Source organism: Lethenteron reissneri, chromosome 39 (assembly GCF_015708825.2).
Source record: "Lethenteron reissneri isolate LAM-NWPU_2019-01 chromosome 39, ASM1570882v1, whole genome shotgun sequence".
Lineage (NCBI taxonomy): Eukaryota > Metazoa > Chordata > Hyperoartia > Petromyzontiformes > Petromyzontidae > Lethenteron > Lethenteron reissneri.
Genome location: NC_083817.1, coordinates 6502940 through 6518526, shown reverse-complemented (window position 1 = coordinate 6518526; position 15587 = coordinate 6502940). Strand labels below are relative to the sequence as shown.

General features: G+C 45.1%; 1 pseudogene; it reads left to right on the top strand.

The window, feature by feature from the left end:
* Window positions 1-5164: 5164 nt before the first annotated feature.
* LOC133351852 (phospholipid phosphatase 3-like) overlaps window positions 5165-15587 on the top strand; it is a 29583-nt pseudogene continuing 19160 nt past the window's right edge.

Sequence of the window (15587 nt, the reverse complement as noted above, 5' to 3'; positions counted from 1 at the left end):
TCGTGATTTTTATTTTTTTATTTTATTTTACTTTTATCAATTTTTACTTTTTTACCTACGTGACTTTACCGAAAAAACCTAAGAATATGAATCCTTTCAGTCACGAAAGCTTCAATCTATCGTTCATGATGTTGTAGCTCTGCCTATGTTGAAGAAGCCCAGACTACCATGGGTTTACTGTCAGAACTGCGAGGTGTGGCCAGCAGATGGCAGTGTCGAGTGCTGCTCCCCCTCTGATATCCGTGCTGGGTTTTCTCACATTTCCTCCCACGCGAGGTCTTGTTAAAATACTGGATTCAGCACCACCAATACTGCAAGTCAAAAACTTCTCTTTCAGCATCTTCCGTGGCAATTCAAGAAAGATGTTAACTTATTTATTACAACTTCGATGGCGCCGTTTGTTGCTGACTGCTTGGCGTTTTTAGGCCTGTCGCTCAATCGCTATTTTTTGTTTAATAAACACTCAAAAGGGATTGGCCAAAAATCCCAAATGCAGGACCCCCAATTAAATATTTAGACTGGGAGGCTTTTAGATGGAGATAAATAACATTATTATTTACGACCAGCCCTTTGATCAACCCCCTTCTACATGAGAACCTATCCATAACACTTTACCACGCTGGTCAGCGCGAGTTGGTGGGCGGTGAGTATTGTGGTGCGAGCATAGAAGTATAATGCAACGATTAAGTACAGTTGCAACAACGTAGCCCCACAACGGAATTGTAAAATTCCGCGGGATTAGGTCATAGGCATTGTTAATACTGCATGCCCGTATTTTTAAATACCGCATTTCCAAGTTGGTTAGCTGGCTGCTTGTTTGATTCCTGGAAAACGGGAAAGCGTGGGGGATGATGATGCTGGTGACCCATGCAATAGTAGTGTTAATAATCCCAGGAAAGCATCACACGATATAGGCTGTAGGGGGAGAATGGAAAAGTGTTGCGCGAGCATACGGGATGTGGCAGAGGCATTAGTAAGCGCTGTGGACGTTATCGTTGGCAACCATGCAAGTAGTGTATTTCACACGTGCATTTTGTGAGTGTAAATGTTGCGGTGCGCTCCACGCACGGGCGCAGTATACGCTGCGAGATTATTTCTCCGGCTGATTTTTATCAGAGAGTTGGGTTTAAATTTAACATACTGTACATATACGGATGATGTATTTAATTGATTGCATAAGACTCCTGAGTTACGTAGTTTATGGGGAGTATAAGCGCTTCGTCCGTACCGTGTGTTGTGTAATGGTTCGCGCACTCGACTTGCGATCCAGAGGTTGCCGGTTCCATCTCCCAGCGCGCCAGTTTAAATGCCCCCCACCAACTGCATTCAAACAGCAGTATGCATGGGTACACCACAGTCGATCGATAGGTCGTGATTGGGCACTCCCCGCTCTTCCAAGATGTTTGGTCAGTCTGGAAGAGTAGGCCAAAACGCCCTCTCTGGGCTCTCTACATGTGCATAATTTGAACTTATTTCACACTGTACGTAGCCAGCCGTGTTAATCGGAGGTGCTGGGGATGGCAACAAATTTCCACCAGCGGTGACGTGCGTACGTAATTGTATGGCTGGGCTCTTTACATTTTTAATATAATGCACGCATCATATAAGTGCGAGTCCTGTGACATCTTACTCCCACAATTGTAACTGCCTCTACATACTTATTGGTCACGCACACCAGATTATAATCTCCTGTACATTGTGTTGTTTAACACATCAATGGATATGTTATCATTCACATATTTTAAATTATCTATTGTAGTTCACACCACTTTGCCATCCCTCTGCTTGGCGAAAGCCTCCCAACGCCGTGTCGAGCGTGGGTGGTGATTGACCATACTTTACCACGCTGGTCAGTGCGGGTTGGTTGTAAACAGAAAGGAGAGCCCAGGACCGTTGCAGATATCAATCACCACTGATGTTAGCCGTGCTCCGGTTATATAAGCATCTAAATTCGACGAACATTTCACGGTGCCTTGTATGGTGCAGAACCCAATTTTGACGACATCGATGGACATTTCGACGAATTCATTCTCTTCATACGAGTCCCAAAAAACAAAGAAAGCGTAGCTTGTGTTCTGACAAAATACTGGGTACAGCAATCGCTTTACTAGTTATACACCTGCAAGTGACATACGGATACAGGGGGTTGGAGGGATTTCCCCGGTTCTGTTTATTGTTTTTCCCCGGTGGTGATTTTTCGTTCCTCCCACTGACCCCCAATGTAACAAAAATAAATGTTGAGTTGACAATGCCAGGGCTAAGTCTGGTTGGTACTTGAATGGGAGACAACTTGGGGAATTGCAGGTGATGTAGGGTTGGGGCTGGCTGCAAGGTGACCAGCAAATGAGAACACAGAGATAGATTCTTGGATTTCCCGATACGGAGGTTTGAGTGTAACCCCCTCTTATGCTTTGGTGGGGGGTTTCTGTGGGTTGTCCGGTTTCTTCCCAACGAGAAGCCAAATAATGGTGATTTGAATTTGCCCCAAACATCCCAATGTAGCAGCACTCTCCTGAAAACGAGTATTGAGACTCAGTGAGACTTCCCAGGGTAAAGTGCAATACGATTTTTTTCAAAGTGCATACAACACATTTAGTTAATATTACCTCTTATATGTTCAATTATCATATTCAGTTATTTATCAGTATTTTATTGGCTGAAGGCCGTCTCACCTCGTATAGTTTATGGGGGTTGTTTGACCATACTTCACCACGCTGGTCAGTGCGTGTTGCTAAAAGTCTATTTCATTCTCCCCCATTGGAAATGTGACAAATTGCACCCAGTATAGGCGCACAATTGCACCCGACTTTCACATGATGCTCTGGTTAGAGTTTATGACAATTCTATCTGTTTAAATGTAGACAGTAGTATACAGAAATGTATCAATCCACTGTTGAATGAAGATCTCCCCGAGTCGTGGTGTTGATTGACCATACTTCACCACACTTGCTCAGTGCGGGTTTTGCGAAGAGGGAGGAGAGGCCCAGGAAAACCACTCATGTTCGCCGTGGCCTAAGAGGGATCGTCGGGATTCTGAGCGCTAACCACTACACTTCCATTCCACGTCAATACATGCATACGCCTGCATTAATAAGTGGATCATTAGAATCTGTGTTTATGTCCGTAAAAACTCTTCTTAGACTGCTCCACCAATTTCAAGGGTTTGTGTTGGGGGCTCGGGATCGAATTCAGGTCGCTAGGTTCGTAGCGCAGTGCGCTAACCACTGCGCCACTGCTCCCCACCAATTGACAAAGATGTCCATGATACCCTAAACAGATTGCTAGGACAAGTGCTGTTAGCGAGCACTTATGAAGAGGGCGGGTGGCCAACACCACGCCCGGCCGCCTTTATCTCCCAAGTGGCGATGTTTTACACACCGCACCAGGTACTCATTTGTGGCTGAGTCGTCCTAGGGGAGGCCCAGGACTGGTTCAGATATTCGTCATCTATGTTGGCCGTGAGCGGGAATCGAAATTAGGTGGTCGGTTTCGTAGCGCAGCGCGCTAACCGCTGCACACTTCGGCTCCCCATATGAATATGTACATGCGCGCACCACAAACATGCACAACGAGACGCACAAAGGTCTGCATTCTGTAGCGACGTGAGCAACAATTGGTGCACGGCTATAAACAATTGCCCCGGCAGAAGACTATGAAGGCTACGCACCGGGGGGGGGGGATCTTTGTGTGTGGGTGGAGGCAGACGGGGAGGGAGAAGAGAGACGTAATCGTCAGTAGCCTCAGAAATAATTACCGTCGAATCACAACGGGGTCTCAACTCCTGGGTTAAATAATTTAGCAGCAATTAAAATTACTCTTGTGTTCACCCCCCCCCCAGTCCCTGCCACCGAGTCGCCGTGAAAGCTGCAGGCCTCCGCCAGCTTTAGTGAAGCTAAAGTCGGGTTGTGTCTGGTTACTTCTTGGATGGGAGACTTGCCAAGGGAATCTCAGCGGCGTGCGTCCGCTTGGGCTGCATGGTGAGCAGGGTGCGTCTTCAAGCAATGGATTCTTGAATCTATCCGTGCGGAGCTCTCGAGTGGTTCCCTCCCTGTGTGTGCCGTGGGGGTTCCCCACGTTCTCCGATTTCAAACATCACAATTCAGGGCCCATTACAATTCAGGGATACATTGCTAAATACATAGAGGGCGTCATTATTATACCTTAACACATCACTATTTCTTGATTTAAAGCTTTCGTGACTGCAGGGATAATATTATATTAATATTATTTTATTATTTCCCTTCTACGTGACTTTACCGAAAGAACCAAGAATATACACCACTATTTATTTGTATTATTACAGATATTCGTTGTACATTATAAACAATTGCTGATATGAAAAATAAGAATACGTTTTACCCTTTCTGGCAATAAAACCGGTGTTGGGAACCTTTTCTTAATTTTCATACTTTGATACTGGCAAAAGAGGTCCTATGACAATTGCTAATATACTAACACACCTACAGTGGAACACAATTAGTCAATACATACATAATACTTTTAAGCCCGGTGTGATGAACAACATTGAAGTGCTACAGATGACCGTATATGATGTATATAATGTCAAATATATATTTTGATGTGTTCAATTATGATAAGCGCCTTCTAGGAACGGTTACGTTGGGTCCACGACACGTGAGCTTGTTTTTCTAACGCAGCAAACTCTTAACACAGATAAGCTCAATGCGATTGTCTGTTTTGTCACAATAAAATCACTCCCTCCCGAGGGATCCCCTCGGAGCCCACCTCATGAGTTTCACCAGAAGCCAATCGTAAAGAAACATTATCTTCAGCGCACGTGTTCATGTTGCATGGAGAGCTGTCGATGTCGCGGTAATTTCCCCTTTACCACCGAGTAAGTTCCCAGTGCTATAAGTACGTCTAACTCAACCAATCATTCGGCAAGACGCAAGCGTACGCACACACGCGCACACTTGTATCCACCAACGCTGAAGTGTGGGCAGATAGGCTTCGCTCATTCACATCACAGTAGACTGTGTGGTTTGGGTTGCGTGCTGTGTACCAACTTAATTATCAACTTTCGTTGGTCTTAGAGATAAAAAAGGATCATCAGCGCGTGCTGAACGGTTCGAGCGGCGTTGAACTTTTTTCGCACGTGCGCCACGGAGCCAACCGCGCTCGCTGGTCGTCGTCTTAGCCTACGCGTAGGGGCATTTAATCTGTCAAGTCGTTCCTGCTGCTGCTGTTGATCCGTGGGGGGTGGAAGTGGAGGAGGGGTTCTGTGAGGGTGCAGAAAACATAAATAGGCCGGGCCCACTGCATGCGGTGTTCATTATAGTCGCGCCGCGCCGGCTAAAGGAGGGAAGTCATTTCACTCGGAGGAAGGAGGGGCATTGAGAGAGAGAGAGAGAGACACACACACGGAGCAAAACTTAAGAAATGGAGACCTGCTACCAGTACCAGAAGGCGAAGGACCTGGAGACGGGATCCGGCTCGGATGGGACATGCAAAGACGGCTCTCCCCGCAGTCAAGCCGCCCGGGTTCGACTCCTTCTTGGCGACGTCGCAGGACTGCTCCTTGGTCAGTATGGAACGTGTTCGTTCGTGGCGCGCACGCACAGACAAAGATCCCCCCGCATATAGCCTGTGACAGACTGTAGGGGCAAGTGCTGTTAGCGAGCACCTGTGACGGCCGGAACTGCATACGAGGGAATGGGTGGCCAACAACACGCCCGGTTGCCTTTGTCTCCCCAGTGGCGATGTTTACGCATCGCACCAGGTACTCATTTTATTGCTGAGCCAACCTAGGGAGGCTCAGATAATCGTGAATGGTGTTGGCCGTGAGCGGGAATCGAACTCGGGTCGCCGGGTTCGTAGCGCTAACCGCGACACCACCGCTCCTCCAACACACGCGCGCGCACGGACACGCGTGTACACAAAGACGCATGGTACTGTTGATTGATTCATTCCCGACCACGGCTCACACCGGTGGCTCGAGCGGTGATGTTTGAAACCGGCGTCCGCGTCCTTCAACTCATGCGATGTGCACTAAAGAAACCCTCGGCATATGTGGGAGACGAAGGCGGCCGGGCGTGGTTGCTGTTCCACAGCACCCCTGCTCAACGCACGTGCATGGACACGCACGCCTGTGGCCATTTGTGTGTTGAAGCCAAGATGCATTGGAGGCGCCGTGTGTTATACAAGCCGCGATGTTAATGAAGCAGCCTTCTTACCAACAAAAAAGAATTTGCTCTGAATGCGTAACAAAGGGCATGGTCATCCTCGCGTGGAAATACGCGAACAATGGGTTGAATGGGGGATGTCTTTTGTTAACGGAGCCACATTTAGGCAGGGCTAATGGAACGTAAAAAAGACACGTGTACATACTATTAGGAGCTCTTCACGACTGTATAGCCTTGCTCCCCGAGTCACCACCACTACCACCACACCACCACTACCATCATCATCGTCACATTCAGTTATCCGATGCGAAAATGTGTTATTGACTGCGGTGCAGTGGCGATACACTAATTGTCCGGTGATGCTGCGTTGGCAGTTGTGCAAAAACACAAATAATAACGCAAATAATGACCACCAACAGTGCCTTTAAAACGGACACATTTGAATTAAAAAAGCGACGTTTCAAGCAATGACCATTTTTAAATAGACAACGGTTCTTTATGTGCGATGATAAAGGGTCATTGCCCGAAACGTTGTCATTGTTGAATTGGTTTAATGGTAAAACGAGTAGACTATACAGTAGATACACATCTAGAGCCGAGGTCTGATAATCCTGCTGCGTTGTGGTAACACAAAGCCTGGCTCTGCTAATGAGACCCAGAAGGTCGAAAGCGGTCCAGAGTTTGCTTGCTTAACAAATACCGCTTGATAGTATTAGTTCGGATAGCTAATAGGCGGATGGATAAAAACATAGTTATCATTATTTGGGATCCACAATGGAGTTCTGCTTGGAAATGCATTGTAATTTATCAAATTGTGAATGTGGTTTTCATCCATAATGATTGTGTGGTGTGTACATGAATAATCATTTTTATTGTTATCATCACCACCACCGTAATGCACATCCTCATCATCACGGCAGATGGGGGGCTTCGATCCAAGACGGGAAAATTTTTTTGTAATGAAAACATTAGACCGCAGTTTTGTTGGCAATAATCATGGCCAGGGCATGTGTTTATCTGGGTCACTGCTGTGCTTATTGCAGTTCATTGTTTTTCTACCATATGTACATGCAAGCAATTAAAATCCACTCAGTATATTATGCTGGATGGATTTATATTGAGGCAGATAGAGGAACACATGGAGTACAGAATGTGTTAGAGGTTAAAATAATAGTTTTAAGAAGGACCATTGCCCAGGACACGTCACATTTGTTCCGAAGAAGAAGCATGCCCGAAACATTGCGTAATTATATATTGTTTCCTTTCAAGGCAGTGTTATTGACAAATGTGTGGAGTTTTTTGTTATCAGAAAAAAAAATTCTTAAATATTGACAATATATAGACTTGCCACATGCAATGATGCTTGCAATATGTTTGCTTGAGATTGGGACCAAAAGTGGCCAGGCAGGGCTCGGAACAATTCCTGCTTCTTAACCTTGACTCATGTTCAGAGAAAGATAAGCACATGGGGAATGGCAATACAAATAACAAACCGACGAGACTAAACAACTTCTAGCATTATTTACATGATTACACTCTGAGAATTAACGCTGAATCACTCATTCTTTTCGAACTTATTTTTTGTGTGTTTAGTTTCTTGTCCTCCCCACCGCACCTCCGATTGGCACGGTTGGCTACGTACGGTGCAAAATAAGTTCAACATACATGCATGTGTAGCATCATGTAACGAGTTAAGGGTGCAGCCCTGCAATTGCTTGCTGACGCCACTGCTGGTGGACGGGATACTTTGGCCTCTTCTTCATTGCTGGTCAGACATCTTGAGAGAGGCGGTGGTTACCCACACTTTACTCCACCACGTGCGACTCATGGTGAACCCATTTGTACTGCTGGGTAAACAAGAGGTGGGGGGACGTGGTTGGGACGTGGTTGGGGGGGGGCATTTGAGAAACTTTCCCCATTCCTTCAACTGCCCCGCCTGGAGATCAAGCAGGCGACGTTTGGATTTAAATTGCATTGTGCTAACCGATCACACTACAGCAGGTATCCCCCAACATGGAACGTATAGGACGTGTGACAGTAATTGTAAACTCTTACAAAAAGTTACATTTAAAAAAATTAAAGTTTGGCTTTTTTCCCCTGGAAAGGATGCCTAAGTGGGGGAAAATACCCCCCCCCCCTCCCCCATAAATCAGACAGGCAAACACAATATAAACTCAGACATTTAAAAAAAATGTTACCAACTCATGGGAACAATGCTATAACCTTGAATAAGGGGGGGGGGGTGAGGGGGCTGGTGTCAGTTACAATCGGGAGTTATTGTGATTGAGGGAGCCCAGGGCAGGCCCACCCTTTCCTATGTATGCCCTCACCGTTCCTGGCTCCTGCCGTCTGTATTGTTGCCACCTTCCTTTACCGAGGGTGACAATGCGGCCTGGAAGTGGAGAAACACGAGCCGTCGAAAAGCGAGCCAAAAGTCGTCGCTCTCATATGCACAGCATCGTGGAGGCTGCGCATGATGATGAGAATGGAAGCAAACAGTCATCGCCTGTCCTGTATGCATGTATGTTGAACTTCTTACGCACCGTACGTAATCAACCGTGCTAATCATGACCACCACCACCCCAGCATGCTCTCATTTCTTGCGTAGGTTCATATTTGATATTTTTGACTGTTTCTCCCTCGTACGTGTGCTGGGTTTTCTCTGGATTCTCCGGTGTCTTTCCCGTATGCAGCGTTGGACCTGGTTATGACTTGGATGGGAGTACAGCAAAGTTTTCTTAAATCCATCCGTGCAGAGCTTTTGAGTGTTACTTCTTAGTGTTGTCCTTGTGTGGTCTTCTTATTCGTCAAAGCGACGTCTAACTTGTGTATGTTATGTCATCCGCGTGTTCCTCTTCTTATCTCTGTCATTCCAAGTGTGCAAATCTTTATTTACTTGCAACACTGTTTAACTGTTTCGTCGATTTTTTTTCTAATGTCAATGTCTCATCCACACATCCGATTAGAACGATTGGCTAAGTAGAGTGCGAAAGAAGTTCAACATGCATGCATGCATACATGTCAGAGCAGGTTGTATTGCTAATCTGATGTTTCTTTTCATGATTAAGCTCAATTTCCAAAAAACACTCCCAGTTTTCTCTGGTCTCCCTCTTTATTTAATTATTCAAACCTCTCCATAATACTGTTTTTTTGGGTTAGATCGCGTAAATATAAATGCGTCGTTAAACCCGCCACCACCCGACATACCCAATTAGTAAGATTTGTCACGTAAACAGAACATGCCAATTGGTTACTAGTACAGCACACCGCTGTGTTGGAGAGCAAATCTCCAACATTTACAATCTGAGTACTAACCCAAACAAAAAACCTGTTAGGAATGACATTGGTCGTGAAAGCCTTTGTGTTAAATTGATTCAAACCCAGTTCTGTCCCACCGAAAGATATCTCCAGTTGTTGAGCTGAGTTCCCTTCGCGACTTCTAATTATAAATTTCGATTTAAAGCTTTCGTGACTGCAGGGATTCATCTTCTTGGTTCTTTCGGTAAAGTCACGTAGAAGGGAAGTAATAAAATAATAAAAATAAAACATAATAAAACAATTCTCACGACGTTTCGGCCACAACGCAAGCAGCCGTCATCAGGTGAAAACCAGGTCCGTCGAGGCGACAGAGTCTGAATGAAACAGCACACGGGCTTGGAGCATATATATAAGCTGGGCGCATTGACAAAGGAATTTGCATATCAACAGGAATTTAGCATATTTATGGGAAATGCAGGAATGTGATTAGTACTGCATATGCATGTGCATTATGCAGGCTTAACAGCATCAAAGGGAGCTGCAGTTACTGCTGCTGCAGCAGTTGCTGCTGCTGCTGCAGTTTCTGCTGCTGCTGCAGTTGCTGCTGCTGCTGCAGTTGCTGCTGCCGCTGCAGTTGCTGCTGCCGCTGCACTTGCTGCTGCTGCTGCACTTGCTGCTGCTGCTGCAGTTGCTGCCTTATCCATTTTAATATAACACTATGTATTATTCTACCCACCCTAATGTGTATCATACTGCTATATGTTTACTGTACAATTACGACACCATACATTACTCTGCACACTGCACCATGCCAGTGAGTGGAACGCGGTCTGAAAGTCACCGTTAACGTGAACACAATCAGTTAAGATCCGAAATGGTTTATTACGTCCTTCCAATGATTGCTAAGCCAGAATCCATCTTCTCGGTTGAAATTGTCTCTGTGTTTGTATATGTGGATCGCCTCATGAACGAATCTCTCATGATAGCCAGATGGCTTGCAGAGAACCTCTGTCTTGGAGAAGTCAATGTCATGTGAGCCCACTGAATTGTAACAGTGATCTGCCACGGCTGAGGTGTTTGTCCTACCGTGTTTCAGGTCTGCCTTATGTTCACGGATGCGGTCCGAGACATGTCGTTTGGTTTCTCCAATGTAACTGCTACCACAGAGGCAACTTAGTTTGTAGACGCCAGGGTACTGTATGTCTGGAACCACATCTTTTACAGACGGGACCAGATCACGGATTTTATGTACTGTGTTGAATCGGACCTGGATCTTGTGTTTAATCAGGATTTTGGAGATCTTTTTTTTTTTATTATAAATTGTAATTAACAGGGCTTCAGTTCAGCCGAGTCGTTACGGGTCAGAGACCCAGAAAAGATTTCAGCTCCTAGCTCACCATAGTAGCTATGGCTACTAGTCACGCACCTTCTCCAGTCTGTCATCATGATCATGTATCCCCTTGAATAACAGAGTAGACAAGCAGACAATAGGGCTCCTTCATATAATCTGTCTCTCCACATTAAAAATAAAATATTCTTTACACAGCCCATCAGCCTCGCCGCCTTCCTGGGAGCGAATCATTTCAGCATTCATTGCTTCAGTGCGAGCAAACTCTGAACCGCTTTCAACATGCGGTGTCTTATAAGCAGTCAGGCTTCCTTCGCTCAGCACCGGCTAACTGCCGAAGGGTAAAGGCAAGGACCCTCTCTTCGAGATATGAGTCCATAATTTAACCACCGCACTCGTAGCGTGGGTGGCACTGATGCCCCAGCCTTACATTCTCGTCAGGGTTTGCCAATCTTTGGCTTATGGATCTGCGTTATCACGTTTTTGTTGTTGTTGTTGTCATCCGATTGATCGTTCTACTACGTCCCATAAGATAATGTTTGATATGCCCCCCCTTATCTTGACCCATCTCCAGCCACTTGCCGTTTTTTTCTTCTTCAGTCTGCCAGCAATCGAAAAGATACTGAGTGAGAAATTAAGAATCTGGCTATGACTTTCGAAAATCCAAATGTACGTCGCGGTATATACCGCTTGGCTGTGTGCAGTTGGCTGTGTAGAAACAAGTGAGGTAAATAAATAAATAAACGACACTTTGGACCTTGAAGTTCTAATCAAATACCCAAAGGGCAGGACACAGATACCACGATTCCACATCACCCCCCACAGCATATCGCAGTGAACTGTAAACCGCACTGCAGTGCAAAACTTGTACTTATTCAAATTCATTTACAACCACAGCTTCTATAAAACTACACACTCTATGCAGCTACACACTCTGCAGCCATCACACCTGAAGGTGCAGAGAATAACGTGGTATGTCTCCAGCAGTGTGCACGTGAATGTGTGCAGCAGAGGTGTGGACTCGAGTCATGTGACTTGGACTCGAGTCAGACTCGAGTCATGAATTTGATGACTTCAGACTCGACTCGGCAAAATGTACAAAGACTTGCAACTCGACTTGGACTTGCATAACAATGACTTTGTCCCACCTCTGAGGTGTGGACTCGAGTCATGTGACTTGGACTCGAGTCAGACTCGAGTCATGAATTTGATGACTTCAGACTCGACTCGGCAAAATGTACAAAGACTTGCAACTCGACTTGGACTTGCATAACAATGACTTTGTCCCACCTCTGGTGTGCAGCCATTTTGTTCATCCACTGGTGGATGAAGGCCTCTCTATGCCTGCAGTGGTTGTGGGGGTTATCAGACCAACAACAAGGCTGGTCAGTGTTGGTTAGTGCAAACAGAGACCATAGAATCACAGCACAACAATGGATTATTGCCACACTGCCCTTTCCTACCCAGCACAGAGCCAGAGGTATAGATTAGTTTTAATTTACGGAACCATTTTTGTTTCATAACCTAACCCGAGTGCTGCGGTGGAGCATTGTGGGTAATGGAGAAAGGTACAGCCCTGCAATTGCTCACGCCGCTGCTGGCAGAAGGGCCTCCTAGAGGGAGTTTTAGAGAGCCCCTCTAAAGTGTAGTTTGGCCTACGCTTTCACAATGGCCAGACATTTTTACCTCACCACAGGCGAACTGACTAACCTAGGTGTACTATTTATACTGCTGGGTGGACAGAGGCGTGGGATTTAAATCCAGTGTGTTAATCATTACACCAGCAACATCAATCGTGTAATACGTTTAATTAATCTATTTCACGTCTCCATATAATGCTGGGTTTATATATATGGAAGGTACATCGGACAAGACACTACACTATATATATAAAAAAAAATCTAGATATATAAGACAGAGTGAATTATTTAGTTTTGGTATACAGGTTGGTATTTACCTGAAGCTATGAGAGGAGACCCTTGTGAGATTAAATAGGGTCAGGGCTGATAATATTTGCTCTTTCACACATCTACTAAATTATTTACAATCGCTGCACCCACATTTAGAATGTCGCTGGCTCGTCTGATGCAATTTTAAGCCTCACCTTCAGCCCTGTACATGGACCGTGTTTTTGGTTGTTGATACGTAATTTTATAAATTTGCATAAGAGGTTGGGAGGATTCGTTTGTGGGGGCAGGAGGGCAAGTTGTGTTGCTTCTTGTGAATTATGCTTTTGGCTCTATTTTGTAAATTGTTTTATGATATCCTTTCCAATTGTGTTATCGGTGCCATTCATTTCATGATCCGAAGTATGCACTCAGATCTCTCGGAGGGCACCACGACATTCCATGTTATAGAACGGCCTCCAGAAGTGGATACTACAGAGTTACCTCTGAGATCCCTTCAAGTGATCTCTTCCACACAAAAGGGGCAGCACTTTTCCATACACTCTGCCACAAAGAGTAATGTCCGTCACACAGCAGTGAAACACATGTTTTGAATTCTCAGAGCTGTAATTTAGCTAAATTAAGTGCAGAACCAAATTTAATCTGATGGCCTTTTGTGTGGACATCGGTGACCTCTCTGTGATCATCAAATCGGTACGCTTGAGAACCCGGTTTCAAAACCAGGATTTCAGCTGTTCCGGCTCAGTGCTTAGACCTCCGTGTTTTTTTTTTACTTCGCGACTGGCCAATAACTTTAGAACCCACAGTTCCGTGTCAATTCTTACAAAGTCTTCTTTCATTCGTAATGATGATCGGCCTCGGGAATTAACCAAATCGGTCACTCATTCGGTTGTTGGTTTTCTTGAGAATTTTCTGAGATACCCTTTTCCAAGTGAAATCCTGGAATACTTTTTTTTTTTTAACCCAACATGGATAAGCGCATCATGGCTCTATTGAGTCAGGATTTCCTGTGCAAAGAAAAATGAGATCAGACTTTTGCTGGGGCGGATCTCCTGGGGGCACTTTGGATATGAAGTGCTGGCGATTAAAAAAAACTTATTTGGCATTGGGGCCTTTTAAAAAATCACTGGCGGAGCCAGTGGGGGGGGGGGGGGGGGCACGTGCCCCCCCAATGATCCGATCGAAATCCCTAATTTCGATCGGATCATTGGGGTTTATTAGTAATACGTCGGCATTTTGCGACCCCCACTGCCACTGTGTAGCATATTATTATGTGCCAGGGATTCTATGAGATGATAGGACAATAGTCTGAGTCCATAATTGGCAATAAGTAACGGCAAAGCAGTTATAAGTGACTCGGAATTGTGCGCAGTTGCGTATACAGTACACGACTTCCCTGAAGGCAAACACCTTCAGCGAGCGCGATGCCGATCACACACGGTTCGAATTCGACCCTCGATCGATGGCTGCACCATCGCCGCACACGCGTCGAATAAAAAGCAAGGGACAAGTCCTTACTTACCCACAACTCCTATCATTTTTCATTGCTGGAGCGGCTGCCCTCCCTACCTGAAAATCATGGCTCCGCCTTTGCAAACAAGCCCCACAAAAAACATCTTCAACATTCAATTCTAGGCAGGTATAACTCCCAACATGTTCAATTTCCTACCCTGGGTTTCGTTTAAACCAGCACTTTGCTGAACGAAGCTTATGGGCAACGGTAAACCGCATCCACTGCACAAACCATGGCAACAGTTGCGGTTACCTGATGCACAAATGGAAAATAATTTAAAAACTCTCCGGTGTGCAAATGTGGTCACCATCCAGAGCAGACCATGGAACAAATAACAACTCAACGTTTCGACTCACAACTACGAAGGAGGCACCGCAGCGATACACTCCGCTACTTCTGACGCAATTACCCGGCTCGAGCATCTCGATGTACACATTTCTAATTGTTGTTCAACATCAACATGAGCTGCACAAATAAGAAGACTGAACGAAAATAGGGTTGGAGTATGTTGGCTGAATGTTATTGTTTGAGCGCTATATGTGCAACTGTTTTAATTGCTGTGTTCTCAATGTAAAATGTTTAATACCTATCACTCTGTGGATAACAAGTTGATTATATCTTCTCCCTTAGCATGTCTCAACATAAAAACTAAAATGTGTGTTTTATTCCATCAGCCTGTTAACCTTCCAGACTTATGTTAGCCAGCAACATTTGTTTAAAAATAATAATTCTGCAGAATGGTTTTGCTGTTCTGGAACTCATCAGCAGAATTGAGTAAGCTAAACAAATACTCAAAAGACGAGTACACAACGCTGCCTCTATATATATTTTTTTTTCTTTTAAGGCAGTGGTATTGACGAACGTGTGGAGTTTTGTTATTCGTATCTCATGCACCACTGCCAACAGAGCAGCAGCATCAACAAATAATTTGTCTAAACAAATACAACAGACGACTTATATGATTGCACTATTGTGCAAAAAAGCAATAGTGTGTAAAACCACCAGTGACTCTGCTGACGAGTCCCAGATGGACACATCTAGTCCAGAGTTTGCAGGCTTAAACAAAGCCTGCTGACTGGAGGTCAATACGCTTATAGACCAAATATGTGTTTTATTTTGCAGTTGCGAGGAGATATGCTTTGGGAAATTGTGTGTTTAACTTAATACACTGAATACTCTGCCGCGGTACTCCGTGAGGTTCTGTGCAACACTTGGGAGCAGGATCGTTGCCTTTGGAGCCAGGACTTCACAAAGGGGCCTTGTATTTTTACAAACATCTATTTTCAGAATACATCAGTGGCTGATGGCAGGAATTCCACTGGGTCACTAATTCTTGAGATTACATTCTCTCGAACGCAGACATTAATGACTTTGCAAAAGACTGAATACTGTCGGCAGTAACAGCTTTATCATTTGAA